The sequence below is a fragment of the Carcharhinus amblyrhynchos genome, unplaced genomic scaffold (genome assembly GCF_965287045.1).
Source record: "Carcharhinus amblyrhynchos unplaced genomic scaffold, sCarAmb.v2.hapA scaffold_38, whole genome shotgun sequence".
Taxonomy (NCBI): domain Eukaryota; kingdom Metazoa; phylum Chordata; class Chondrichthyes; order Carcharhiniformes; family Carcharhinidae; genus Carcharhinus; species Carcharhinus amblyrhynchos.
The window spans coordinates 2,969,692-2,997,068 of NW_027649779.1; the positions used below are offsets into that span (position 1 = coordinate 2,969,692).

A 27,377-nucleotide genomic window follows, 5' to 3' on the forward strand; every position below is an offset into this window, starting at 1 on the left:
CCCCCTAACAAAGCCATGTTGCGTATCCCTAATCAGATCGCAACGCTCCAAATGCTCATACATCCTACCCCTAAGAATTTTTTCCAATAATTTTCCTACCACCGATGTCAAACTCACTGGTCTATAATTACCAGGGTTATTCCGACTACCTTTTTTAAACAGCGGTACAACATTAGCTACCCTCCAGTCTTCTGGGACCTCACCAGTGTCCAAAGAAGAGACAAAGATTTGCGTCAGAGGCCCAGCAATTTCATCTTTCACCTCCCTAAGCAGCCTGGGATAAATACCATCAGGCCCCGGACCTTTATCCGTTTTTATGCTACCTAAAAACCCTAACACTTCCTCCCTCGTAATGGATATTTCCTGCCACTGATCTACAGCTCCCTCCAAGACACTACACGACACCGAACCCCTCCCCTTCGTGAATACCGACGCAAAGTATTCATTCAGGATCTCCCCCATTCCCTCCGACTCGATACATAACTCCCCTCCTTTGTCCCTAAGAGGACAAATTTTCCCTCTAACCAGTCTCTTGCTCCTAATATAGGAGTAAAATGCTTTTGGATTTTCCTTAATCCTATCAGCCAAAGCCATTTCATGCTCTCTCTTCGCCCTTCTAACTCCCCTTTTTTTTTAGCTCCCTCCTACTCTCTCTATATTCCTCCAGCGCACTCTCCGTTCCCAGTTGCTTTGACCTAGCATACGCCTCCCTCTTCTTCCTGACCAAGTCTTCGATACCTCCTGTAATCCATGGCTCTCTAATTCTACCTTTCCCATCCTTCCGCTTAACCGGAACATGCCTTTCCTGCAACATTTTCAGTTTGCCCTTAAAAGCCTCCCACTTGCCAACCGTGGACTTGCCAGCTCACAGTCCCTCCCAATCAGTGTCCTTCAGCTCCCTCCTAATCCGGCTATAGCTCGCCTTCCCCCAGTTCAGCACCCTCCCCTTCGGACGGCACTCATCCCTTTCCATTTTTATGCTAAAGTAGACGGACTTGTGGTCACTGTTTGCCACATGTTCGCCTACCTCAACCTCAACCACCTGCCCCGGCTCATTACCCAACACTAAATCCAGTATAGCCCCCTCCCTAGTCGGGCTAGTTACGTACTGCTCTAGGGACCCTTCCAACACACATTTTACAAACTCCTCTCCCTCCGTACCCCCAGCTCTAGGCCCCTTCCAATCCACTCCAGAAAGATTAAAGTCACCCACTACAACCACCTTATTCTTTCTGCACCTATCTGCACCTGCAAATACCTTCCTCCACTGACCTCGGGCTGTTGGGTGGCCTATAGTATACTCCTAGCATCGTAATCTCTCCCTTTTTATTCCTCAACTCCACCCACAGCGACTCAACCCCTAACTCCTTCATATTTCCTCCCTCTGCACTGCTGTGATGTTCTCCTTTACTAACAGTGCCACCTCTCCACCTCTCCTCAACCCTCCTCTGTCACACCTAAAACACTTATACCCTGGAACATTCAGCTGCCAGTCCTGACCTTCACGTAACCACGTCTCCATTACTGCCACCACATCTAACTTCCTCACAAACATCAAGGCCCTAAGCTCATCCGTTTTTCCTGTCACACTCCTCGCATTGAAACAGATACAGTCTAACCCACCAGTGTCCCTCGGAACCTCCTTCTCCCTGATAATTTTCCTTTCACCCAACTCATTCCCGGCCTCAGTGTCTAATGAGCTATCAGTCACATCCCCACCCCCCCTCCCTATTAGTTTAAACCATTCCTAAACACCCCAGCTAACCTCCCTGCTAAGACACTTGCCCCTCTCCCATTCAAATTCTCCCCATCCCTCCTACACAGTTGCCCTTCTCTCATAAATACCTCCCAGTGGTCTACAAAAGTAAAGCCCTCTACCCTGTACCAATCCCTCAACCATGCATTCAGCTGCATGATCTCGTTATTCCTAGCCCTGCTGGTACTAGGCAGCAACCCAGAGAATGCCACCTATGATTCACAATCAATTCCAAATCAGCTGATTCAACATTTTCAACTGCACAGCCCTCAGCACAATCAAAGCAGAGTCATCCAGACCAGAAACATTTGCTCCAAACCTGCTGGCACCATTTTCCCCCATATACAAATCTGAAGAAGGCAGCAAATTGGAGATTTTATGAACTGATGAATGTGGCGTCCGGCTACATCATTGCGGGGCTTTTCTGCTGTGAACTTTGTCTCGAGCAGAATAGGTGGACTCATTCTATTCTGGGGTGGATTTAATAAAAATGTTTCAGCTGTTCCCGAGGATCCTGAGAGATTGCTTCTCTTGTGCTCAGTCTAAAATACGAGTAAATTGTGTTTCTCTTCCTTACAGTGAATGTATTGACGATTCTTATCCTGTCACGAGGGAAGTGTGGTCTTTCCAAAAGTGTGATACGTTACCTCATTTCCATGTCAGCAGCGGATCTACTGGTCATTATTATCGATCTCATTTTGAGGCAAATTCCCATTAAGTTTGAATTTGTAATCATTTACCACATTAAAATATGTAATATCCATGCTGTGCTGCTTTATGCAGTCACTGATTGCTCTGTCTGGTTCACTGTCACATTCACCTTTGATCGATTTGTGGCTATTACTTGTCAGAAGCTGAAAATAAAATACTGCACTGAGAAAACTGCAACAGTGGTTCTCGGAACTGTGAGTGTGCTATTCAGTGTAAAGAACATTTTCTGGTATTTCATGTATGGTGATAGATATGAGACTCAGAATACTCCCCATTTTTGTTATGTAGACTTTGATGCCCTCTCTTCTGCAGCATGGGGAGCAGTTGAAAATCTGCATTATATTTTAACACCGTTCATTCCTTTTTTGTTGATTCTGTTGCTGAATGTTTTCACCATTACACACATTCTAGGGTCGACCAAATTCCGCAGGAGACTTCAGAGCCACAAGTGTATGGACACTTCAAAGGACCCAGAGACAGTGAAGAGAAGAAAATCCATTATCTTACTATTTGCTCTATCATTAAATTTTATCCTACTATGGTCAGTCTTACTTATCCACTCCTTTTGTCAGCGATTATATTATGTAAACTTAATTCACTTCTATATTCCTGCATTTGTGCGGGAATTAGGATTTATGCTCCAACTTCTGAGTTGCTGCACCAATACATACATTTACGCAGTGACCCAGACACAATTCAGAGAGGATCTGAAGAATGTGATCAGATCTCCATTTACTGCAATTGTAAAATTTCTTACAGAATAAACAGATTTTTCGTTAGAACAGTGTGTTTACCTCGTGTTCTGCACAAAACAATATCTCAGTGAAACATACACAGTGTAGACATATTTTGTGTCACCATTTCTGATTAAAACGTGCATTGAAATTGTAAAAACAAATTTAAAAAATGAATTGAGTCCAGAAAAAATCCGGATTCAAATCAGCTAGTACTAATGAACCAGCCTGGACATCATGTTGACCGCCAGTTTTGTACCATTCTGTTAACTTGAGCGGATGTTTGCATTTCACTTCAGCTGCAACACAACTCCCTCAATGAAATGAATCTCAAAACTCAACCCCCGTGAACTCTCTTCATAATTCCACCTCACCTCACCACATCCCCACCCTCCCGCTCAGCTCGACACTCAGCCCAAACAGTCCTGCCCCCTTTTGCACAGTATTCATTATTGGATTTAGCAATGGTGAATTGAACAGATTGGAGTAGAAATTCATGGATGAATGGATTATTAGGCAAAGGTGGTTGCAAATCTTCTCCACAGAACAGAATATAAACAAGGTTGATCTTTGTTTGTGAAGGGTCTGAAAAGTAAATAATTGTTGAAAAATTCGGGCAAAAATAGATTTATCTTCAGTTATGAATTTTTTTTAATGAATTCTGAACAAGTATTTCAAATAATAAAATAGAATGTAATGGAATGATTAGCCGAAAACAGACATCTTTATTAGCAGGAATAACAAAGTAAGTATTCTATTCATAACCATTCCACGCCGTAAGTTACTGGAAAATATGTAAACGACTTTTTATTCACTTTTTCCTACCCTAAAAAAAAAACTCTGAAAACCTTTTTCACTGCAAACATGATTATAGTGATCCAGTTTCACCATCTGCTGGCGACTCGCAGCGCTGGTCTCATGTGTCTGCATTCAGTAGCTGGATGTCTGCACTTGGCAACCAGTTGCTCAAGTGTGGATATTGGACAAAATTGTCGGGATTGAAGTTTTCCAACAGGAGCTCGGCTGGTCAGTTTGCCATTTTATCAGCAGTCACTGCACAGGAATTCTATTTCTCTTTCCCGTGGGAGATAGTAGATGTATATTTAACACGTGTATTTGTACATTCGGTGGCGTTATGAAACGCAAATCCAATTTTGAGTGGGAGTGGCTGAAATTTCCTGAACTCTGCCATTCACCTGTCACAGATTATCACTTTTAATCTCTCATAATGGACCTAACTCAACGTTGTTTATATTTCCATGAGAACTGTTTCAAAGGATGCGCTGGCCCTCGTAACTAGGTGATCTGCTTGAAACGTATAACGTTCTGAAGGTCCGTAGAAGTTGGGGCGTTAAGAGAGATACAAACCCTCTCTTCTGTTTGTCCTCCTCTCACTTTTTCGAACAGTGAACTTTCTTAAAATCTGGATTATTACTGCCTCGTTTCAGTTATGATACAAGCCCACTCCTTTTCCCTACAGTTTATATTAGCTAAACATTGCGTGGAGGCTCTAGAGAGAATTGAACTCACGACCACTGGTTTATAAGACCAGTACTCGGAGCACTGAGCTACGGAGCCAAATGATGCCAGGGTATTGCGGTATTTGTAACATTATCAGTGGATTGAGGAGCAGGATGGGGTTTGAGGTGGGGGATTTTTGATGATTGGAGAAATGTCTGAGGTGGAGAACAGGAAGTTAAAAGACGCAACTTGAAAGGGACATGATTTAACATGTGTGCTGTGTGTGTATCTGACATGTATGTTGTGTATCTGACATTATGTTCTTCAGAGTTTATCGTTAGTGTTACAACTCTGACTTCTCCAGCACCGAGGCCAGTTCATCCAGCCGGAAGATTTAGATGTTGTTCCCTTCACAGACGCTGTGGGGCGATTGATTTCTGTGTTTCTCCTGAGAGGAGACATTCTGTGGGGTGAGTCTGTTCGCTCTGGAGTTTAGAATAATCAGAGATGATCTTATTGAAAAATCTGAAATAGGGGAACAGTGTGACATGAAAATCTTGAGAGGGTTTCCCCCCGGCCCCTCCCCTGGCTAAATTATTAAGAACAAAGGAAAAATACGGAGAATGATGTAAGAGGATTTTGGAATGCTTGGGAAAGGTGAAGCTCAGAATTGAAAGATGTGATTGATGTAATTGATGACTGAGAGGGATGGATAGAAACTTTGGGGATTCAATGTAAACGTTGAAATCTGAACAAACTGAGACACCAAATAGAAAAGCCATATTCTCCCCACGCATTTTAGGTTACGGAAAGCCGCACATTGCATGTGCCCGGCTAGCTCAGTCGGTAGAGCATGAGACTCTTAATCTCAGGGTCGTGGGTTCGAGCCCCATGTTGGGCGTTTTTTTTTTAAACTTTGACTCAATCCTGGGTGAATTCCAGATCTCCGTTCCCCCAGAAGTGTCAAGGCTGAAACTGACTCTCTCTCTCCTTTCTACGTTGTTCGTCTCACCGTTGTGAATGAAAACTGCCTCCAGATCACTGGAAGGCGGTGAGTTTAGCGCTGAACTCAGCGAGAGGTTTTGTTCTCATCGACCCTAGAATGTGTTTAATGGTGAAAGCATTCAGCAACAGAATCAACAAAAAAGGAACGAATGGTGTTAAAATATAATGCAGATTTTCAACTGCTCCCCATGCTGCAGAATAGAGGGCATCAGATCCTACATAACAAAAATGGGGAGTATTCTGAATCGCATATCTATCACCACACATGAAATACCAGAAAATGTTCTTTACACTGAATAGCACACTCACAGTTCCGAGAACTACTGTTGCAGTTTTCTCAGTGCAGTATTTTATTTTCAGCTTCTGACAAGTAATAGCCACAAATCGATCAAAGGTGAAAGAGACAGTGAACCAGACAGAGCAATCAGTGACTGCATAAAGCAGCACAGCATGGATATTACATATTTTAATATGGTAAATGATTAAAAATTCAAACTTAATGAAAATTTGCCTCAATATGACATCGATGATAACGACCAGTAGATCCGCTGCTGGCATGGAAATGAGGTAACGTATCACACTTTTGGAAAGACCACACTTCCCTCGTGACAGGATAAGAATCGTCAATACATTCACTGTAAGGAAGAGAAACACAATTTACTTGTATTTTAGACTGAGCACAAGAGAAGCAATCTCTCAGGATCCTTGGTAACAGCTGAAACATTTTTATTAAATCCACCCCAGAATAGACTGTGTTCACCTATTCTGATCGAGACCAAGTTCACAGCAGAACAGCCCCGCAATGATGTAGCAAGAAGCCACATTCACCAGTTCATAAAATCTCCAATTTGCTGCCTTCTTCAGATTTGTATATGGGGGACACAATGGTGCCAGCAGGTTTGGAGCAAATATTTCTGGTCTGGATGACTCTGCTTTGATTGTGCTGAAGACTGTGCAGTTGAAGCTGTTGAATCAGCTGATTTGGAATTGGCTGTGAATCATAATACTGGAAATCATGTTACATAATGACGACCATAAAGTGGAAAGATTGAAAGTGAATGTCAGGTAGGGTGAGAATATCTGTGTGGCAACGAGAAATGTTTCCAGTGCATTCACAGCAACAAACCATGAAGGTTACACAGAATGATATCAATAACTGGATAACATAGACAAGGACAATGAACACAGAGAAATATGACTTACCAGTGACACCAACTACGGCAAGGACCAGGTAGTAAACCTTTTGGATATCATAAAATACCCAAATGATACGAAGCTCAAGTGGTATAGTCCAGAACATGGCTCTGAAGTTCAATGATCGCTGGCTGTACTAGAGACCACTCCCAGTTAAACAATATTGCGCACACTGTGAAAATTCCTATTTATAAATCCTCCAATATCCCCATTGAAACAATTAAACCGTGAGCTGAGGGACATGAATCCCAGTCTCTAAACAAACAAGATGACTTCATCTTTTCTTGTAAATTACATGGTTATTGTCCTTTTTATGCATGCTAAAAAATGCGAATGAAGGCAAACATTTTGGTTCATGCACTTTGGCAAAAAAAAGGAACATTGATTAACAATGTGTTGCTGAACTGAAGAGAGTTGAAACCGTTGTGAATATTGCTGTCACACATTGTCAGCCTATCCGTTTTCCAACAGATCTCTAAAGACAGATAAGTCAACACCGGGAACAAAATAGTGAGGCTGAAATCATTTTGTATGCAAGAACATAAAACAGAATGGTTGTCAATAAATACTTACATATTAAACGTTCTTCAGTTGAAACACATGAACTGTTTGGTGTTTCCATGCATTCGTGGAAGGGATGGGCTGAAGGTTATCACTGGGAAAACTGAAGGGGAATTGCTAAAAGATTTCATTTCTCCAAAGGGGGTTATTAGAAAATAGAATATTTAAAATAAATAAACACGCAAACGTCTATGATATTTCTTTGACATACAGCCATAGAATTTCTACAGTTCAGAAGAAAGGTTATCTTGGCCCACCGAGTCTGCATCCCACCCAGGTCCTCCCCTCTGCCCTATCCCCGTTAGCCCCACACATTTTCCATGGCTAATCCACATACTCAAAAGGAAAATAACGGGCAATTTTGCATGGTCAATCCAACTAATATGATCTGTTGTAATATAAATGAGGGACGAGTTTTGTGGAGTAATACAGAGACAGAGCCGAATGCACCAGATATCGATACAGCACCTGTACTAATATGAATGCAGACTGGGTCCAGTTCAGTCATTACTGAGAGAGTGTATACAGTATATTACTAACCAGCGTGGTGTTTTCTCATCTAAATAGAGACATGACATACTCAGTTTTGACAAAGACAAGGACTTTGTGAAGGATACAATGTGAAGGATAAACTTGCATTTGGTGAATAAAAAATCCCAAATACAATAAAAAGCAGGTGATTCATGAATAAATGAACATTTTAAAAGAGCTTGCATCAGCTTCGCTGGTGGTGTAGTGGTTAGGATTTGGACGCTCTCGCTGCCGCGGCCCGGGTTCGATTCCCGGTCAGGGAATGTAGATTTATTGCTATACAACAATTCTGCGTTACTTCCAGGTCTGCAACTGTCAGAATCAATATTAGGGAGATTTCCTTGTTTGTGTCTGAATTGGAAAAGTCACATGTGAAGAACAAAAAAAAAATAAGAGAGCGATAGGCTGGAAAGTGCTGATGGTACAAAATGCTGATACGGGTTAAAATCTGGCTGGTAGTGGGGGAAAGTTTATTGTTTCTACTGAAACCAATATCTCGCAAATCTGGGTCCAAATCTCTGATTCAATGACAAGAAAACTTTTAATTGAATGAAATAGTAAACTCTCCCACCCCCAGTGAAGTGGAGGCAGTTTTCACTCAGAAACCAGTAACTGTGAGTTTAACAATGTGGGAAGGAGAAAGACTCAGTTTGAGCGGTGACATTGCGGGAGGAATGGAGAGCTGGAGTTCACCCAGAAAAGCAGCAAAGTTTCAAATCAATGGCGCCCAACGTTGGATGGCCCATTAACGGAGATAATTTAATGTTATTCAGCAGAATCACCACACGATGGTTTATCACTGGTTGATACTATTCCTGTCAATGGAGTGAACTGCAGTAGCATTGAATGCAGTAGAAAGGGCAGCGTGGTAGTAGCACAGTGGTGAGCACTGCAGTGTATGTGCCCGGCTAGCTCAGTCGGTAGAGCATGAGACTCTTAATCTCAGGGTCGTGGGTTCGAGCCCCACGTTGGGCGTCAATATTTTTAAACTTTGACTTATTCCTGGGTGAATTCCAGACCTTCGTTCCTCCAGAAGTGTCACGGCTAAAACTGTGTCTCTCTCGCTTCTACGTTGTTCATCTCACAGTTGTGAATGAAAACTGCCTGCAGTTCACTGGAAGGCGGTGACTTTAGCGCTGAACTCAGCGAGAGGTTTTGTTCTCATTTATTATGAGATTTAAACCCAGATCTGCGAGATTGTGTCAGTGGAAACAACAATCATCTCCATTGTAATTCAATCATGCAGCCTTCCATCCTATCAAAAGACTATTTGTTCTTCCCTCCTCTCTCTCTATTTTGCTTGACTCTGTACTTGTTTGAAAACCGCGAAATCATCAATTTCTTCCAGTTAGGGTCAAAGGTCAGCAAGCTGTATCATTCACTCTCTTTCCCTCCACAGAAGCTGTTGAAACTGATGAATCGTCCAACATTTTCCGTTTTGAGGTGGGATTTGCAGCAACTACAATTCCTTCTTTTGGACCACAGTGGATCACTTTTCTCTGACTGAACCATAACTGTCTCAATAGTTAAAGGGCTGAGGTTTTAAATAATAAGAGCCCCGAATATGTCACCCTGTCTGACATGAAATGAAACAAAATGAAAATTACTAATTATTTCATAAAATGCTGCTAACACAATATAGATTTCATTGTCAGCATTTGTTGTCCATCCCTATTTCCCACTGAACTAACTATGTTGTTGGGCCATTTCAGAGGGCAGTTTAGACTCAACTACATTGTCTTACATTCTCTCTCCAGAAGTACCGTCATGCCTGGTGAGATTTTCCAGCATTTTAAGTTGTTCTTTTAAGTTTCAGCATCTGTTGTAATTTGCTGTGGGCTGAAGGAGTCATTCCTGTTCTATCAAAACATGAGTTTCTTTTTCCTCGACAAACCTTTCTGGAGAATTTGAAAAACGCTGCAATGTATCGGTCAGATTAATGCAGATGCCCACACCTTCCCTTGTGGTCTAGTGGTTAGGATTCGGCGCTCTCACCGCCGCGGCCCGGGTTCGATTCCCGGCCAGGGAATATAGATTTTATTGTTGCCGACCAGCACAAGATTTAGGAGGGGATGAAATTCCTTCCTCATGGAAAACAGGAGCGATCATTGAGTCAGTTTGAACTGCCTGGAGAAACAAAATAAATCCATTGGCCCAATCCCAGCAATCCCTTGCTGCTTCCTCCTGTCAAAATGAATAATAATACATTCTACTCCACTACATTTCACTGTAGCTCACCACATTCAAAGATCATTCATAGCCTCTGCCTCTTCTATAGCTTCTTGTGGGAAATCTGCTGAACAACATTAGCTTTTCACAGTTCTGCTGTGATATCTGAGATTTGTATCTCATTGATTATCATTACTGTCTCCATTGCTTCATCCCAGGTCACTGTCACTACAGATATAGTCACACAGTCAGTCTATCATCTGCAGCAAATGATATTCCCTTCCTTTGCTTTCAGGTACATTCACCTCCAGAAACTGATTACATGGTGAGTGTAATGTTCTGTTTAGCTGACAGTTTATCATCAATCCCGTTCCAGAATGGAGTAGCACCGTGTCAAAGTGGGTGGGAGTTGGTGACTCCACCAGTTCTGAAATCTAACTGAACCCCCGCGTATTTAGCCCCGCCCTCTCACCCTCCATCGCTCCAACTCATTGATAAATGTCACTATTAAAACTAAAGATGGTGAACTGAAGACGTGGAATCGAGATTAATAAATGGTGTTGGGAAGCGGCCGGGGGTGGGGGTGTGGAGTTTGTGGAGGGTGGAGGTGGAGGGTGGAGGTGGAGGGTGGAGGTGGAGGGGGGGAGGGAGGCGTTGGGGGCGTGGAGTGAAGGGGGGGGCGGTGCGGAGGGCATGGGAAATTACGATGGATACTGAGATGATAATGTCCAGGAAATACTAGCCCCAAACTCCCATTGAGTTACATTCAGAGTCAGATTGCAGCTCGGAACAGAAAATTGGATTGTCTGCGATTACACTTAATAAAATCCTGTGTCAGCATTCGACAGTGAGATTGGTATAATGAGCTAATAACGCAAAGCAGTGCACAGTTAGACATTTTGAGGCGCTCATGCAGTTTGCAGTGTTTGTTATAGATCAGAGTGAGTTAGGGCTCGAATTGTGCTGAAGTCAAAAGTTATAACAAGTTACTATATTTAAATATACACAGAACATAACATAGAGGCAGGCTTCGGCTGGATTTCTAAACGGACTAAGGGGAAAAAAAATGAGCACCAAGGAATGGAAAATCCAGCGAAAAAGAGATATGCGTCCAATTATAATGAAATATTATTGATAATGTCAGGATGAGAAAATAGACAAATCTTTAAATCACTAAAATGTAAGTTTATACAATAATTAGCTGGTAATCAACATGTTCACTAGCGGGAAGGTAAATATGAATGCAAGTATTAAATTCGCTATCCTTGGCCAGATTTCCCTGTGAATGTTACTGACAGAGATATTAATGCCATTGCTTTACTAATTATTCTCTTTCTATGGAAACAGGGAAATAAAATTTCCTCAAATATCTCCTCAAACCTGCTGCACGGTCTTGTGATTAAAGTGATACAACACCACCATCTGCTGGCGGACAACAGCGACTGCAGGCGCTGGTGCTTGTGAGTCTGCGAACCGGTTACTGAAATATGAATATTGAACGATATTGTCCGAGATTGGAGTTTATAGAAGGATCTCGGCTGGCGTATTCGCCCTTTTCATAACCAGGTACCGCAGATAAATCGTGTTCTTCATTTCCCATTGGGTGATAATGTGTGGAGATTGAAGTTGGGATTATTTGAAACTTCAAATTGTACATTGGATGCAGTTACCAGACGTTAATCAAATTCAGAATCTTAGTGGGTAAACATTTCTGCCCTCTGCAATTCGTTTGTCAGACATTTTCACGGTTTAGTCTTAAAAAAGGCGCACACACACACTGGAGCCTACAGAGATACAGGGGGGCATACACAGATTCAGGGACACATATAGACGTAGGGGCACACTAGATTCAGGCGCAGACATATAAAGATCCTGGTAACTCTAAAGATACAAGGGCACACACAGAATCAGAGGAATATACAATGTCTCAGCTTGTACACTGCCAAACTCTCTCGTAGTTCCAGACTTTTCAATGAGTTGAAGCAGGCAACTGTTTACCCGTGAATGCTGATAGTGAGAAAATAGCAAAACTCCGTCCCTGGGTGGTCTCGAACCACCAACCTTTCGGTTAACAGCCGAACGCGCTGACCAATTGCGCCACAGAGACTGAGACAACTACAGTTAAACATATTCCAAACTAGTGTGTCAATGACCACAATTCTATTTCTGAAAACCTGTTCCAGAACTGCAGCATGACCGCACTGTTTACAATTCTATACAAGTCTCTTTCGTTCCGTTGATCCTGCAGCACTGCTGTGGTGTGTTTCTCCTATGAACGGGCAGGTAAAATGAATCCATGTCTCTTATCACAGGCAGGAATTCAGCGGGAGGGAAGGGAACTAACCACCAGTAGCCCAAAGATCCGATACTTTCCACTCATTCACCAATAACACCATTCACAACTGCACCTCCTTCCGAATATTGTGATCTATTTCCCTCAGGATTTAGTTCCAAGACTTAATATTTCCCTTGTTTTCCCCCAATTTCGGCATGACATTCGGTTCAATATACAGAGTGAACGGAGAAAGAAGAAGCTTTGCATTGGCCGGGAATCGAACCCGGGCCTCCCGCGTGGCAGGCGAGAATTCTACCACTGAACCACCAATGCTGTTCTTGTTGCTATTGCCCCCACATGCTCTCTCTTCCTTCACACTCAGCAGCATTGTAATTTCCTTACTTTGTCCTTTCGTTCCCCAAATGCCCACAAATGCCCTCACTCAAATCTCACACGCAACATCGCACAAGCCTCTCATGCTGTTCAACACCTTCCTTTCATTCACAACCGCATCTCAAACTTTCAACCTCCCTCCAAAACACAAGCACTCTGCAACAGTCCCCCTCTCACACAGTTTCATTCTCCCAAATATGCCTCTGCTTTCACCGCATCAGTCTAAACACGCTTAAAACTTGTTCAAATCATTTGCACACTGTCTCTTCCACTCAACTCATATCACTACAATACGCATCATGCCATTCTGCAAAAGCTTTAAGTTGCTACATTTCTTCAAAGCTGGTACCCAGTGCGACACCAGGACAAACTTCCACTTTCAACACTTGATAACACCTATATAGGGTTACAAGTTAACTCGGAATGAGTTAAAAAATAGGGCTGAGGAGAGCTAGTAGGGAGCATGAGAAGTCCTTGGCAAGTCAGATAAAGGAAAACCCCAAAGCTTTTTACTCTTACTTTAAAAAAATGCATTAAATCTTCATATATCGAGGCCAGTCTGTGACATCTGAAAGCGCTGAATCCTAACCTCGAGACCACCCGGATCCCATCTACCTGATTCTCCCAGATACTGATTACAGGAATGTGCACAGCGCTAATTGTCCGCACTCACACACTCCTTCGTGTCTGTTAAGATTTGAAATTGTTTATATTTTTCACATCGGCTTCCAATGTGATGAAAGCAGAGCTGTGATAAGCTGATGTTGTTCAGTGGATTTACTGCAGTAAGGTTTATGTCAGTTCGATGCAAACATTGGTGTTTGAATGTGGTCAGTTACAGTGAAATTTAATGCAGTGGAAGGTAGCCTACTCATTTTTACAGGAGGAACCAGCAAGGGAAATATAAATATGAATAATTGTGCAACGGGACTGATATTTCTCCCTGCTGTTCACATTGGCACAAGTATTGATCCACGATTTTCAGGGTCTAGCATCGTGCTGGGTTCTGTGGTGTAATGGTGAGCACTCTGGCCTCTGAATTCAGCGATCCGAGTTCAAATCTCGGCGGGCCCTTGTTTTAATTTGCAAATACGGATGATGGATTGGCTGAAGGGCGTTTCGTTTAAATTTATCACCAAGTCCTCATCGAGAGAAAAGTTTGACAGCCCGTTCAAGTGCTGTTACTCAACTCAAGGGCAATTAGGATTGATAGTAAATGAATATAGACAATCTCAATAATGGACCTTTTCCTCACAAGTAAAAGCAAACTTTCTGACAATTCTTGTGCCTGAAACTTTCGAAACGTCGAGTTAATATGTAACAACTAACGCATTTTTACTTGCGGGCCAGTGGCGCAATGGATAACTGCAACTGACTACCGAGCTAGGCGATTCTAGGTTCGTACTCCTGGTTGGCTCAGTACGGACCCTTAAAAGGTGTTCACAAGTTCCTTGTTCCTTCCGATGGAAAAGGTATTTAATACCTTCATACTTATTCAGACAAATGCCGGCAAGCATATTTTCAACTTCTCTGGAGAAACTAATGTTCGGAAATTGCTAATGAACAGCAACCGACTATTTTAAGTATTTTTTCGGGAAACAAATCATTTAATAAGATTAGGATATTAAATAAATGCTAACCTCAAATACATTTTAGACAAAATTCAGCATGTCTTAGAGAATGCACACTATTTTGTCAAATTTTTCATAAAATTCAGCATTTCTGACTTCATACAAATCATACAATATTTTGTATCAATGCATTATTTAACACATATGTCTTCATTATGAATTGAATATTTCTGAAATTGAACATCGCTGAATTGCAACCATAACTGACCAAGAGAACCAATCGAATCACCGGGTAATATAGCTCACAATTAACCATATTAGTCTGCACCTATAAACCCATTAAATTCTGTTGGAGAATGAACGGGATGGGAATAAATGCTCGGTATCAACATCGAACATTCCCGTCAGTGCACCTTATTTCACAGAAGGTATTTGAGGGTGAAATCAGAGCAATGATAACATGTCTTTAACATCGAGGTTCGGATAATGTTGAGCAGTAAACTTAAATTTAACAGTTTTCCCTTATCCAACATGAGAAAGCTTAATGAATATTCCTGCCCGGTTTACGAACCGGGGACTTTTCGCGTGTGAGGTGAATGTGATGACCACTACACTACAGAAACAGCTGGAGGCATAACAGAGGAAAACTGCCTGTCTGCAATGTTCAGCTAGGCTGTGTCAACATTTAAAAGCGTTAGTCTCGCAAATATCTAAGGGAGCAATGATTTCTACCCATTCATTAATGCATCATTTTCATCTTTCTTCCAATAATCATCCGCATTTTGTAACATCAGCGCTTTGGAGCCTGTCGCACTCTTTTTTCTTTGCTCTTTAAATGTGACATTTCCAATTCAGATCCTAAAGAGGAAATCTTCCTGATGCTGATTCCGACAGAACTGGTGCAGACCGGGAAGTAACACAGGATTGTTGTACAGTAATAAATCTACATTCCCTGAGCGCGAATCGAACCGGGGTCATGGCGAATGAAAGCGCCGAATCCTAACCACTGGACCACTAGGGAAGTTTGGGCAAAATTTATAAAATGATAATTGATCCATGAGCCACCTGCCTTTTGTTTTATTTCTGTTTTTTTTCACCAAATGCAAGTTTATCCTTCACATTGCCATGTTTATATCTCACACAAGTGACTGTTTCAGTCAATGAAAGCAGTGATTCCTGTTAGCTGGAACAGGAAATGGACAGTGAGGTGAAATAGTCCCGCAAACTGCTCATGTGACACTTTCAATTTCCAAAACCCACCAACCCCATCACTGTGGCTCCTGTGAAGCTTGGAAGGTAACACACGGCAGGAATTCATCACGGAGGGTAACGGGGACAAGTCATTTACCAAACGCTATCATGTCGCTTCTCTTCCCGTTTCTGTCGCTGCCTCTCATTCAGCTCCCTCTGGTTGTCCAGCTCCAAGGTTAAATTAGCCATGGAAATGTGGGGACTGTGGGAAGGCATTCGATTACCCACCCCAGCTGTAGATTCGTCGGCGCAGTCACAGTGGGGAGAGATCATTCTCACCTGATAACAGTGGGCGATTCAGTGAGGGAAAATCTATTGAATGTCAAGGGGCTGTGATTAGATTTTCTCTTATGGACATTGGACATTGTCTGGCATTTGTGTGGCGCGAATGTTACTTGCCACTTGTCAGCACTTGCTAGCCCAAAACATAAAGCCTAATAGAACGTAACATACTGCGGGCTTTCGAAATCTGAAATAAAATCAGAAAATACTGGGTGCTGTCGGTATTTCTGACACTATCTGTGGAGCGAGAATCAGAACGAATGTTTCCCGTCCAGATGTCACATGGCAGACGCGGACATGATGAGTGTGGGCTCCTGCCATGTGGGTGTCTGAGTGGGCTCTTTCCGTGCTCGAAAACTCTGTGCCTTTTTTTTCGGAGCCAGTCAGCAAAAAGCCATCCCGCCGTTTACACCTTAAACAAATCACAATGCTTGACTTGGTCAAAAAGACGCGAACGAAGGGCTCGTCGGGGATTTGAACCCGTGACCTCTCACATACTAATTGTTTTAGGTACTTTAAGCGAGAATCATACCCCTAGACCAACGAGCCCGCACATCAATTAGTAGCAAAATAGAATTATTTAACTTTCTACAAAGCAGTTCTGACTCCTCGAGTGAAAGTCGAAACTGGTGAAACTATAGTCACCGCATCAGCATTTGTGGACTTTAATCTCCAGCAAAATATCCGTCCAATATTTTTATCTCGACTGTTTGTAACTGGGGGCTTTTGTTTATAAAGTACACATGTTACAGTCAATAATTTTAACTCAGCGACTTCAATATGTAGCAACTCTGATTCTGCCTTTGATATTTGATCACTTTTGAAAGGTGTGCTCTGTCAGACAGTTGAAAGATCTGGAACATTTAAAGTACAGATTGATGACGTTGTTCACCTGGGAGATCTGCGGGTTTGTGTGAATGGGGAAGGATTGGACTTGATCCGATAGTAATATGAGTAAATTATGAGTACATGTCAAATTCCCCAACAGTGACAATCCTTAACCTCAGTGAGGCATTGGACTGTATTGTCACGTTCACTGTGAGTAAATTTTCTCTGATGTTCAACCCCATGTGTTGCCCTGACATTGAATCATTGATTATCACCATGTGTCAGATTATCTGTGAGCCCGGCGAGAGCCTCATTCTCTGTGGCTCTCAGTGCACAGTAATACACGGCGCTGCCTGTCACCTGCTAATCCTTCATGGACAAGTGAAAAGTGTTTTGTTTTAGGTTGAGATCCCCGCTGAAGTTTTCAAAACCCGTTGTTTTTAAACTTTGCTGTTTTTCTGGGTGAAATTCAGCTCTCTATTCTCCCGGCAGTGCCGCCTCTCAAACTGAGACTTTCTCCATTCTGCTTTGTTAATCTCACAGTTACTGCTTCCTGAATGAAAACTGCTTGCAATCGGTCAAGGTCAAAAAGTTTAGTGTTCCATTCATGGAGATGTTTTCTTGTCATTTTATTCAGAAATGAGTGATAATTCTGTCAAAACAAATGGTTAAATTTGACCTGTTACCATCCAGATTTGACCTTGTATCACCATTTCTGTCGGCAGCGTTTTGCATCATATCACTGTCTTTCACTATCTGTGTTTGTTCTTGACCTGCAGCTCATGTGACATTTCCAACCCGGAATCAAAAGTGCAAATCTCACTCCACCGATTCTGGCCGAGCTGCTTTGGACGAGCAAGTATTGCTGGTTTGTTTATAAAAAAAATCATTAAATCTGTATGTATCAAAGATAGCCTGCGACCCTGAAAGTGTCGAATCCTAACCACAAGGCCATCAGGCCCATCTGCCTGATTCTCCCAGATACTGATTACAGGAATGTGTACAGCGCCAATTGTCGGCACTCACACACTCCTTCCTGTCTGCTGAGGTTTGAAATTGTTTATATTTTCACGGTGGCTTCCAGCGTGGTGAAAGCACAGCTGTGATAAGCTGATGCTGTTCAGTAGATTTACTGTAGTAATGTCTCTATCAGTTCGATGCTAACATTGTTCATTGAATATAGTCAGCTACAGTGAACTGTAATGCAGTTGAAGGTAGCCTACTCATTTTTACAGGGGGAACCAGCAAGAGCAATGTAAATACGAATTGGTGTTGGCCATAGACGGGATTGGACAATGGGACTGATATTTCTCGACGATGTTCAACATGGCACAAGTATTGAGCGACGATTTTCAGCCTGCTGCTGTGGGTTGGGTTCTGTGGTGTAATGGTGAGCACTCTGGATTTTGAATCCAGCGATCTGAGTTCAAATCTTAGCTAGACCTTTCTTTAACGTGGAAATGCAGGTGATTTGTTTGCTGAAGGGAACTTCGTTTAACTTTCTCACAAAGTTCTCATTGAGTGGGCTATTTGTCTGCCGATTGACTTTAATGGTGCTGATCTGAACATCGAGTGCAACTATGCTGAAATGGATCAGGTAATATTTAATTAAAGCACATAAGCAGGATCTGGCTCACCGCATGTAAGTGTGTTAACCTGTATAGTTCCACAATGAATGCACTGACAGATGTAATAAACTGCACAGTCCGAGAGATTTTCCACGAGAAGGAACATGATTGCTCATCGTGTAGACTGGATATTGACCAGGAGAGAGAATTAGGCAGCGTTTTCATTCTTGACTTGAACAAAACTGTTCATTATTATTTGATGCAGAGACTACTTAACTCAGCATGAACAGATTAAACCCATTTATTGTCTTTTGTACAATGCTCATTTCACTACTTAAAAAATCCACGATTTAATTCTCATTATTTTTATGGAATAATTTAACAGGGAACATACTATACACTCTGAGAGTGGAAACACATCAGAACCTATGAAAAAAAATCTTAAACACATGGTGCACAATAACTTTGCCAATGTGTTTGTTTTGATTAGCACAATCCATGTATAAAAAAAACAGATCACTTAATTGTCTCCCTGGAGCCTGACACCAACGATAAATGTGGTAATCTCTGAGTACAGTGGAGAAGACAATTGGGGACTTTGATCGAAATGCACTCATCACCGAAAGATCTTCTGTTTGCCATTTATTATCCCGTCATTGCTGCTATTGGCGTTCCAGGTAAAGTCTAACGATGAATTATTCATTATGAAAATCATTGTTTATCCCTCCCGCAATTCTATTTTCTTTTCCCAAAATGTTTCTCTACAGTACCGATATTGTGGGATATTTTTTTCTCAGTTAAGTTGACAATCTTCTTCTTACCTGTTGTGATTTACCCTATTTTGATGGAGATTCACCTTCTGCACCATGACAGTTTTCATCCTCCATTTTAATCATTACATTTTTCCCTCTGCCTGGCACAATTACTTGACCTGACTGGAAATACAATTAGTTGTGCTCTCATTGAACATGAAGAGAACAGAATACAAGACTGGGCGAGTGGAAACACAATGGGTACCATTATTCTGGCAGTTTGGCAGCAGACATTATCAATATAGTGAATGACAACGTGCATCACAAACAATGTCTATTACTTAAAGCGTAAGGAGCAAATTTCCTGACGTAATTAACGATTTGGGTCTCATGATTGTGTATGAATTGAAGCAAGCTTATTGTAATGTGTTGTTTCTCGCTTTTACCGATATGTCTCTGCATTACCTGCATAACTTACCCTCTTTAACAATATACTATATTACCTTAACCAGGGTAATGTTATCACTTCAATCTTACAAGTTCGCCTTCTTTCTATTCCCAACTCATATTGTAGGTGAACCATTTGGTTGTCCATGCTGTCACTGTGGCTGCATTACCACAACACTATCCTCAGAGTAAAGTAAGTTCTGGTATGGTTTGTCACTGTGGCTGTGGGAACATTGCCGTAATCTAAATGTAGCTCTGTTACGTTGTTGAGGCTGTTAATGAATAGTCACAAATTTATCCCGATGTGCGTGTATTTTTGTTGTTTTTATTGTTTTGTTGCTTGCAACGGGAAAGACAATCCTCTGTAAAGTTGGTGTTGATTTTCTTTTAACGTTTTATTTAGACAGTGTCTCAGGTTATTGTTTTTATTCCAGAGATGAAATCATAGCCAATGCAAAACTTCATGTGTGCTGAACTCTTGGAGTAGATCTGAAGTCCACTACAATTTGGCAGTTCTACTGACTGAATCATGTTGTTAACTTTGCAAGTAGAAGATATTTATTCACTACTCTCAACCATTTTTTCAATGGTTTCAATGAATTAAAAATCTGGAGTCCAAAACCATTCTCAATTCAAAGCACGCTCTTGTGTTCTAAATGAAATACATTTCCAGTTTTCTTCTCGCATTTGAGGGACTTGACATGTTTGTACAATGAAAATTATGTGATGCATTTCTGCTATATTAATATATATTTAATATTAATAGCCATCGGATTTGCCAATGACTTGGTCGTGTCTTCTCTCTTCTCTATTGGTGGGACAAGACACAAACTGATTGTATTTCCTGTAGCTGATCAAACAGTGAGGTTAACATTCAATATGTTTTTTTTCTGACAGTTCAGTGCAGTATTGAAGAAATGCTTCATTTTAGGAGTTTTGTTTTAAATCAGTGAATCAGAGGGTTCTTCAACTAGAATTGCCAATTCTGATCTCTCATCATGTTTGCTTCCTGATGCTTCAATACGATAATGATTTTCTCTTCTATTTTTCTATTTTGCATATTCATTGAGATTATTTTGTCTACAACACAGCAAATTTGGCAGTGATTGTGATCCTAGCCCGTGGAAGATGCGGTCTCTCTGGATGTATCACTTACTATTTGATATCAATGGCGGTCACAGATCTCATGGTCATTATTGCAGCTGTGATATTAAACCGGATTGCCCGTATTTATTTCCCATTCAGCTTCCTCTCCATCACTCCGGTCTGTAGTCTCAGTTTTGTGATAATTTATGGAGTCAGAGATTGTTCCGTCTGGACAACAGTCGCGTTTACCGTTGATCGATTCGTTGCCATTTGTTGCCAGAAGTTGAAGGCGAAATATTGCAGCAAGAAAACGGCGGTGAGGGTTATAGGGACAGTTTGTGTTCTGAGTGGTGTTGTTAATACTCCCTGGTACTTTACATATGAGCCGTCATTTATCATCGACGGCATACCTTGGTTTTGTAATGGAATAGCAACATTTTATACGTCACTAATATGGACTGCATTTGACTGGACTCTTATCATTTTAACACCTTGTCTCCCATTCATTCTGATTTTATTGCTTAATGTGCTGACTGTCAGGCACATTGTAATGGCCAATAGAGCCCGCAGGAGACTCCGGGCACAGAGCAATGGAGAGAAGCCGAGTGACCCAGAGATGAAGAAACGGAGGAAGTCTATTGTTTTACTCTTCTGTATCTCGGGGAGTTTCATCTTGTTGTATTTGTTATTTTTTATAACCATTCTCTATGTTCAACTTGCGAATGTTACATACTCCTCAGTTTCTGATTCCAGCAACTTAGCATACATGCTGGATGAAAGTGGGACTATGCTTCAGCTTTTGAGTTCCTGCGTCAACCCTTTTATTTATGCAGGGACCCAGAGTCAGTTTAGGAAAGAATTAAAGAATGGGGTAAAATATCCCCTGACACTCATTGGCAAATTATTTAATTAATCAATTCAATGTAATCCACCTGAATTGCATATTAATATCAAACTTTAGCCCTGATTGTCTATGTAAGGCCAAGCATTCACTCCCATATCCACAGTGGCATATTAAGGCACGATATGTAATAAATAATGTATAACTTGTCTAAACTGTTGTCAGTTAATCCCCAATCCATTGTCTGAACTAACTGGCGTCAGGCGCTTTCCAGGAAGCCCTGAGAGCCCCATAGTTACTCTACATTCACGTAGAGACACAGAGTCCGATTATTAACTGTTACTGGCTTACCAGATTAAAGAAATATAAATATCCAGCTTTGGTATCATTCAACCCGAGATGATAGAACATTTTCTGAAATTTAACGAAAACATGTCCTCAAACTCTGTCATCTGCGCACGAGGCGCTTTTCCACGTCCAGATTCCTGGGCCCACAAACATAGAAGACAGGATTTGACACAAAACAATTGATAAAGACTAAATGCAACTAGTTCAGCTTCCATAAAAGAAGAGAAGTACCCCGGAAGGTGAAGATAAAAACATAAAATGCTGGATAAGCACAGCAGGCCCGGCCTCATCTATGAGGACAGAAACAGCGTGAATATTTCGAGTTCACATGACATTTCTTATTTTTTTTTCCATTCGGTGATGCTGCCAGGGCTTTTATGGTTATCTAGCTTTTCTATTTTTACTTTACCTTCCATTAGGGGTATTGACCAACAATGCCTAAATATCCAGGGCTATCGAAAGTTATAAAATGAAGGGAACAAAAGTTCATATTTGGAAATATTAATTCACAAATACATCGTTACAATGTTTCAACTGTAAGGAGAATCTTATCTCCACTGTCTCCAAAACGTAAATTTCGTCTGATAGCCGCAAGATACAACAGTAAAGCTGTTCTCTCATATTTACAATCAATCTGAATCAATTCGTTCACAAAAGATTCATGGAATGAGATAGGCCTCTTTCCAATTTGTGCAACTTTTAGTAAAAGGGAGCCGAAATTCTTTGCATGAGTGCAAAGGAGCACTGGTGACTTCCTGTTTAGGGTCTGATGGCACAAGCTGCTTCCTGTATGGATAATACGGAGTTCAGTTTGCAAAAAAAGAGGAAAGCAACGATGCACCCTTTGTGTTTCCAAACAAGGCTCTCCTGACGACACAAACAACATTACCTGATGCGATTTCAATATTCCTGATTTGGTCCAGGAGGAAACAAGCGAGGTAAATGTGCATCCCACTGCAATGGATAAGATGCATATTGAATCCAGAATGCCTTTGGTATCTTGATTGCATTCAAATAAATTATCAATGCCCTATATATCCTGTTCCAAAGTGTTTGGAAGTATCCTGGACTGGATTGGAGTGGCAGTGATGAGCTTCTGAATTTCACAGAGGGTTTTGCCACATGGATGATGCTATGGACTTGGTGCTTGCAAATGCTGCTCTGATCCATGCTGATGTTATGACTGGATACGTCACATCCGAGGATGGGACTTGGAATGATCGATCATAACATTCAAGAGTGTGACAGAGGTTACTGATGAACATACCCCCAAAAAATACTAGAACATACAGACATTGGGACCAGAAACAGAAGTACGAAACTTCAGAACTTCGAGACTCTTCTGCCATTCAATCTCATCATGGCTGATCTCTCCCTGGCCTCAAATGCACCTCCCCACTTGTTCCCCTTGTCCTTTTTTACGTTAAAAATATATGTATCACCATCTTGAAACCATTTAACGGCTCAGACACCACCGCTGTATTAGGACAGCGAGTTCCATAAATTCACGACCCTTTGCCGCACATAGTTTCTCCTCATCTCCATTTTAAATTACCAGCCTTCAACCGATATCTGTGCCCTTTTATTCGAGACTTCCCCATAAGAGAAAACATTTCTTACAATTTATTTATCAGTCTTCATTAGAATTTCTATATATCTCAATAAGATCACCTCTTATCCTTCTAAATCCAGAAAGTACGAACCCAACTGTTTAATCACTCCTCGGAAACAATTCGGAAACATTCATCCCCGGAAACAATCTGGTGGACATCCTCTGAAACAGCTCCATTGTCACCATATCCTCCCTCATATAGCCCAAAATAAAGTTGGAGCTTCAAGGGCAGGACCTTACTTTTGGTGTTGGGGAGAACATTCCGAAGAAACATGCTGATTAAGGAATTATGTTGTTTCAGGTGCAACAGAAAGGGTCATTTACAAACACGTAACAGAGTGAAGCGACCTGACTAAAAAAACTAAAACCTGCAACGGTTAATTTAACTCCATTGAAGAAACAAAGTGAGAGCCGGATAACGGGCTGTAAACGAGGTGCAACTGAGTAATGCACTCGTTTGAGAAAACTGATTGGTTTTATTGTTGTCGCATGCATTAGTACAGTGAAAAGTTTTGTTTCTTGCACACTATACAGACAAAACATACCGTTCATAGAGAAGAAAAGGAGAGGGTTCAGAATGTGGTAAGACCATAAGGAGTAAGGCCTAAGACATAGGAGCAGAATTAGGCCATTTGGTCCATCACGTCTGCCCCGCCATTCAATCATGGCTGACATTTTTCTCATCCCCATTCTCCCGCCTTTTCCCCTTATTAATCAAAAACCTATCTATCTCTGTCTTAAAGACACTCAATGACCTGGCCTTCAAAGACTTCTGCAGCAAAGAATTCCACAGGTTCACCACTCTTTGGCTGAAGAAATTTCTCCTCATCTCTGTTTTAAAGTATTGTCTCTATGTCTCTATGATCAGGTCTGGCAGCAAACATGAAGAGAAAAACAGAGTTAAGTTTCAGAATCCAATATAATGTTATTCAAAACAGTAACATTTTCGAGTTATAACAATTTGCACAACATCTAGACAGGGAATTGAATTCAATCCAGGCAACGAAAGCCCTGAAATTAAACTGCTGCTATATTCCTGTAGTAAAATTATTCCGGAAAGTTAGCTGTTATTTGAAAGGATGAAGGCTTGATCGCACCGTGAGCCACACAGTTTTCCTCTATTCCTGCTTCTACTTATATTCCCAATATAGACACACTGTGTGTCCTTCTGCAACAAAGAAACATTGTTCAAGCTTTGTTGTTCTCACTGTTATTCAGTAAGTTGATATACAAATAGATCTATGAATATGCATTTCAAATAATACAAGAGGCATTAGATTATGCTTTGGTATATTTCCAAACTATTAGAAACACTGTGTTCACAGTAACTGATAGAAGTTGTTGATGTGATTTCAGATATAGAACTGGCACCCACCATCACACCGAATGAATCCACTGTCTGTTTAAGTGTTGATCAGTGAAAATACCAATTATCCTCTGTGACATACAGATACCGAATCAATAAGCAATAGCCAATCAGAATAGAAACCAGCATCAGTCAATCTTTCTCTCTACTTTCAAACATGTTCTTATTTTCTGTACCATTTGCCAGTGAGGTGAATGAAAAAGTGAACACAGTTTGTGATGTAAAAATGTGCTCACTCCTTCTGGGAACAAAATCACATTGATGCACAGAGCAACACACACACACAGACACAGAGACGGAGAGAGAATTGAGGAGAAGCAAACGTCCAGAAATCAAGGAGATCAACAACTGGTTTCAGTCTTGTTCAATTTCTGGCTGGAGTTTAGCAAGTTATCGCTGATGAGCATTAATGAAGGAATCTGAAAGTGAAACAGGAAAAAAAAAACAAACTGGAATATTTGGAAGGATTTGATTGCATTGAACGAAGAATTAATTCTGCAGTCACCTAAAGGAATGAATGCTGAGCAGAGCAGTGAGTGAGATTCAAATCTTCGTGAGAAAACATCAGTTTCAAATCCACTTTCACTGCTGTTTTGATTGCAGGTCAGGAAATGAAGCTTTATTGCTCTCCTCCAATCCGTGAAAATGAATATCACTTATTTCCCGGCAGCAGGCACAAATCGCAGTCTCGCCTTGTGTCCTGTCCTTTCTCAAGTAAAGACTCGCAGCAAATTCAACAGGAAGCCATATTCTCCCATCTGAGGAGCAGACGAGGTTAAGGACAGTTTAAATGGAGTCGGCTCTTCACTGCAGCTCATTGTGTTTCTGACTGGAGATGGTTTTTGTTTGCTGCACATCTGATTCGGTGACGATTTCTTCATCGCCCATCCCAACTCCACTGAGTTTAACATGTTTCAGTATCAATGCAGTGAAATGACAGGATTATCACCCTGTTTAACGTGGTAGTGTGGCCGAGCGGTCTAAGGCGCTGGATTTAAGCTCCAGTCTCTCTCGAGGCGTGGGTTCGAATCCCACCACTACCACAGAGCAGTTGAACGCAGGGGTGTGCGTGGTCTCGTTTTTATTTTGACAAACACCCTTGTAAGAACGGGATATTGCGCTTGACTCATCGATCGACAGTTCCGACGCGCCATTGCAAAAAGAAAAACTCACCGACCTCCTCAGAATGCATACAGGGGACAACGTTAGAGTCCCTTCCTTCTCCAGTACGTCCCCAGAGTGGAGAAGCTTCTTGGGAACCTTCAGCATGCAATTGATGAAGACAAATATCTCGCGAAGGCCATCTCCACACCCCCCTACTTGCCTTCAAAACACAGTTCAACCTCAAACAGGCCATTGTTCGCAGAAAACTACCCAGCCTGCAGGAGAACAGCGACAATGACACCACACACCACCGCCACGGTAACCTCTGCAAGATGTGTTGGATCATCGAAATGGATGTCATCATCAAACGTGAGAACAGAATCCACCAGGTAGGCGATATATACACATGTAACTGGGCCACCGTGGTCTGCCTCATCCATTGCATGAAAGGATATTCCGTATCATGGTATATCGCCCAGACCATGCAGACGCTACAACAGATGAATGGACACCGCTTCACAGCCGACAAGGCTATTCCATTCCTGTCGGGGAACACTTAAGCAGTCAAGGGCATTCAACCACCGATCTTCGGGTAAGCTTTCTCCAAGGCGGCCTTCAAGACACACCACAACACAGAATCACTGAACAGATCTGATAGCCAAATTCCAAATACAGAGAACGGCTTCAACCGGGATTTTGCGTTCATGAAACACGACTTGTAACCCCCACCTTTTGGCATGGGCTTGCAAAATCCGAGTAAGTGTCCAGGCTTGAGACAATTCACACTGCTTTAACCTGTCCTTATCCCCCTCTCCACTTCATCTCACAGTTACTGCTTCTGAGTGAAAACTGCCTCTTCTTCACTGGAGGTAGGAGAGTTCCTGCTTAATTCAATGGAAGTCTTTTCTTGTCACTGAGCACAAGATTTGGACCCAGATCTGCGAGATATTTGTGTCAGTAGAAGGAAAAAAATTTCTCCCATTAACAGCCAAATTTTAACATCAGCATTTTATGTCATCAGTGCTTTGTAGTCTATCGCTCTCTTTTTTTTTGTTCTTTTCATGTGACATTTCCAATTCAGACGTAAAAGAGGAAATATCCTTGGTACTGATTCCGACAGACCGGGAAGTAACGCAGGATTGTTGTACAGCAACAAATCTACATTCCCTGACCGGGAATCGAACCTGGGCCGCGGCGGTGAGAGCGCCGAATCCTAACCACTAGACCACCAGGGAAGCTGATGCAATTGTTTTAAAAGATGAACTTGTGCATGAACCAATTGCTATTTATTTTACTTCAGACTTTTGAATTCACCAAATACAAGTTTATCCTTCACATTGCCATGTTTAGATCACACACAAGTGACTGTTTCAGCCAATGAAAGCAGTGATTCCTGTTAGCTGGAACAGGAAATGGACAGTGAGGTGAAATAGTCCCGCAAACTGCTCATGTGACACTTTCAATTTCCAAAACCCACCAACCTCATCACTGTGGCTCCTGTGAAACTTGGAAGGTAACACACGGCAGGAAT

The 27,377-nt window shown here is 41.7% G+C and overlaps 7 non-coding genes across 7 annotated transcripts; 4 read left to right on the forward strand and 3 right to left on the reverse strand.

The window, feature by feature from the left end:
* The first annotated feature begins 5,490 nt into the window (after positions 1-5,490).
* On the forward strand, positions 5,491-5,563 carry trnak-cuu (transfer RNA lysine (anticodon CUU)). The gene has a single exon. It is a non-coding gene; the product is annotated as a tRNA-Lys (tRNA).
* Positions 5,564-8,855: 3,292 nt separating this feature from the next.
* On the forward strand, positions 8,856-8,928 carry trnak-cuu (transfer RNA lysine (anticodon CUU)). The gene has a single exon. It is a non-coding gene; the product is annotated as a tRNA-Lys (tRNA).
* Positions 8,929-9,910: 982 nt separating this feature from the next.
* Positions 9,911-9,982, forward strand: trnae-cuc (transfer RNA glutamic acid (anticodon CUC)). Its single transcript has one exon. It is a non-coding gene; the product is annotated as a tRNA-Glu (tRNA).
* Positions 9,983-12,155: 2,173 nt separating this feature from the next.
* On the reverse strand, positions 12,156-12,229 carry trnan-guu (transfer RNA asparagine (anticodon GUU)). The gene has a single exon. It is a non-coding gene; the product is annotated as a tRNA-Asn (tRNA).
* Positions 12,230-12,659: 430 nt separating this feature from the next.
* On the reverse strand, positions 12,660-12,730 carry trnag-gcc (transfer RNA glycine (anticodon GCC)). Its single transcript has one exon. It is a non-coding gene; the product is annotated as a tRNA-Gly (tRNA).
* Positions 12,731-25,703: 12,973 nt separating this feature from the next.
* trnal-uaa (transfer RNA leucine (anticodon UAA)) lies at positions 25,704-25,785 on the forward strand. The gene has a single exon. It is a non-coding gene; the product is annotated as a tRNA-Leu (tRNA).
* A 1,224-nt stretch (positions 25,786-27,009) lies between these two features.
* On the reverse strand, positions 27,010-27,081 carry trnae-cuc (transfer RNA glutamic acid (anticodon CUC)). Its single transcript has one exon. It is a non-coding gene; the product is annotated as a tRNA-Glu (tRNA).
* Between the last annotated feature and the right edge of the window lie 296 nt (positions 27,082-27,377).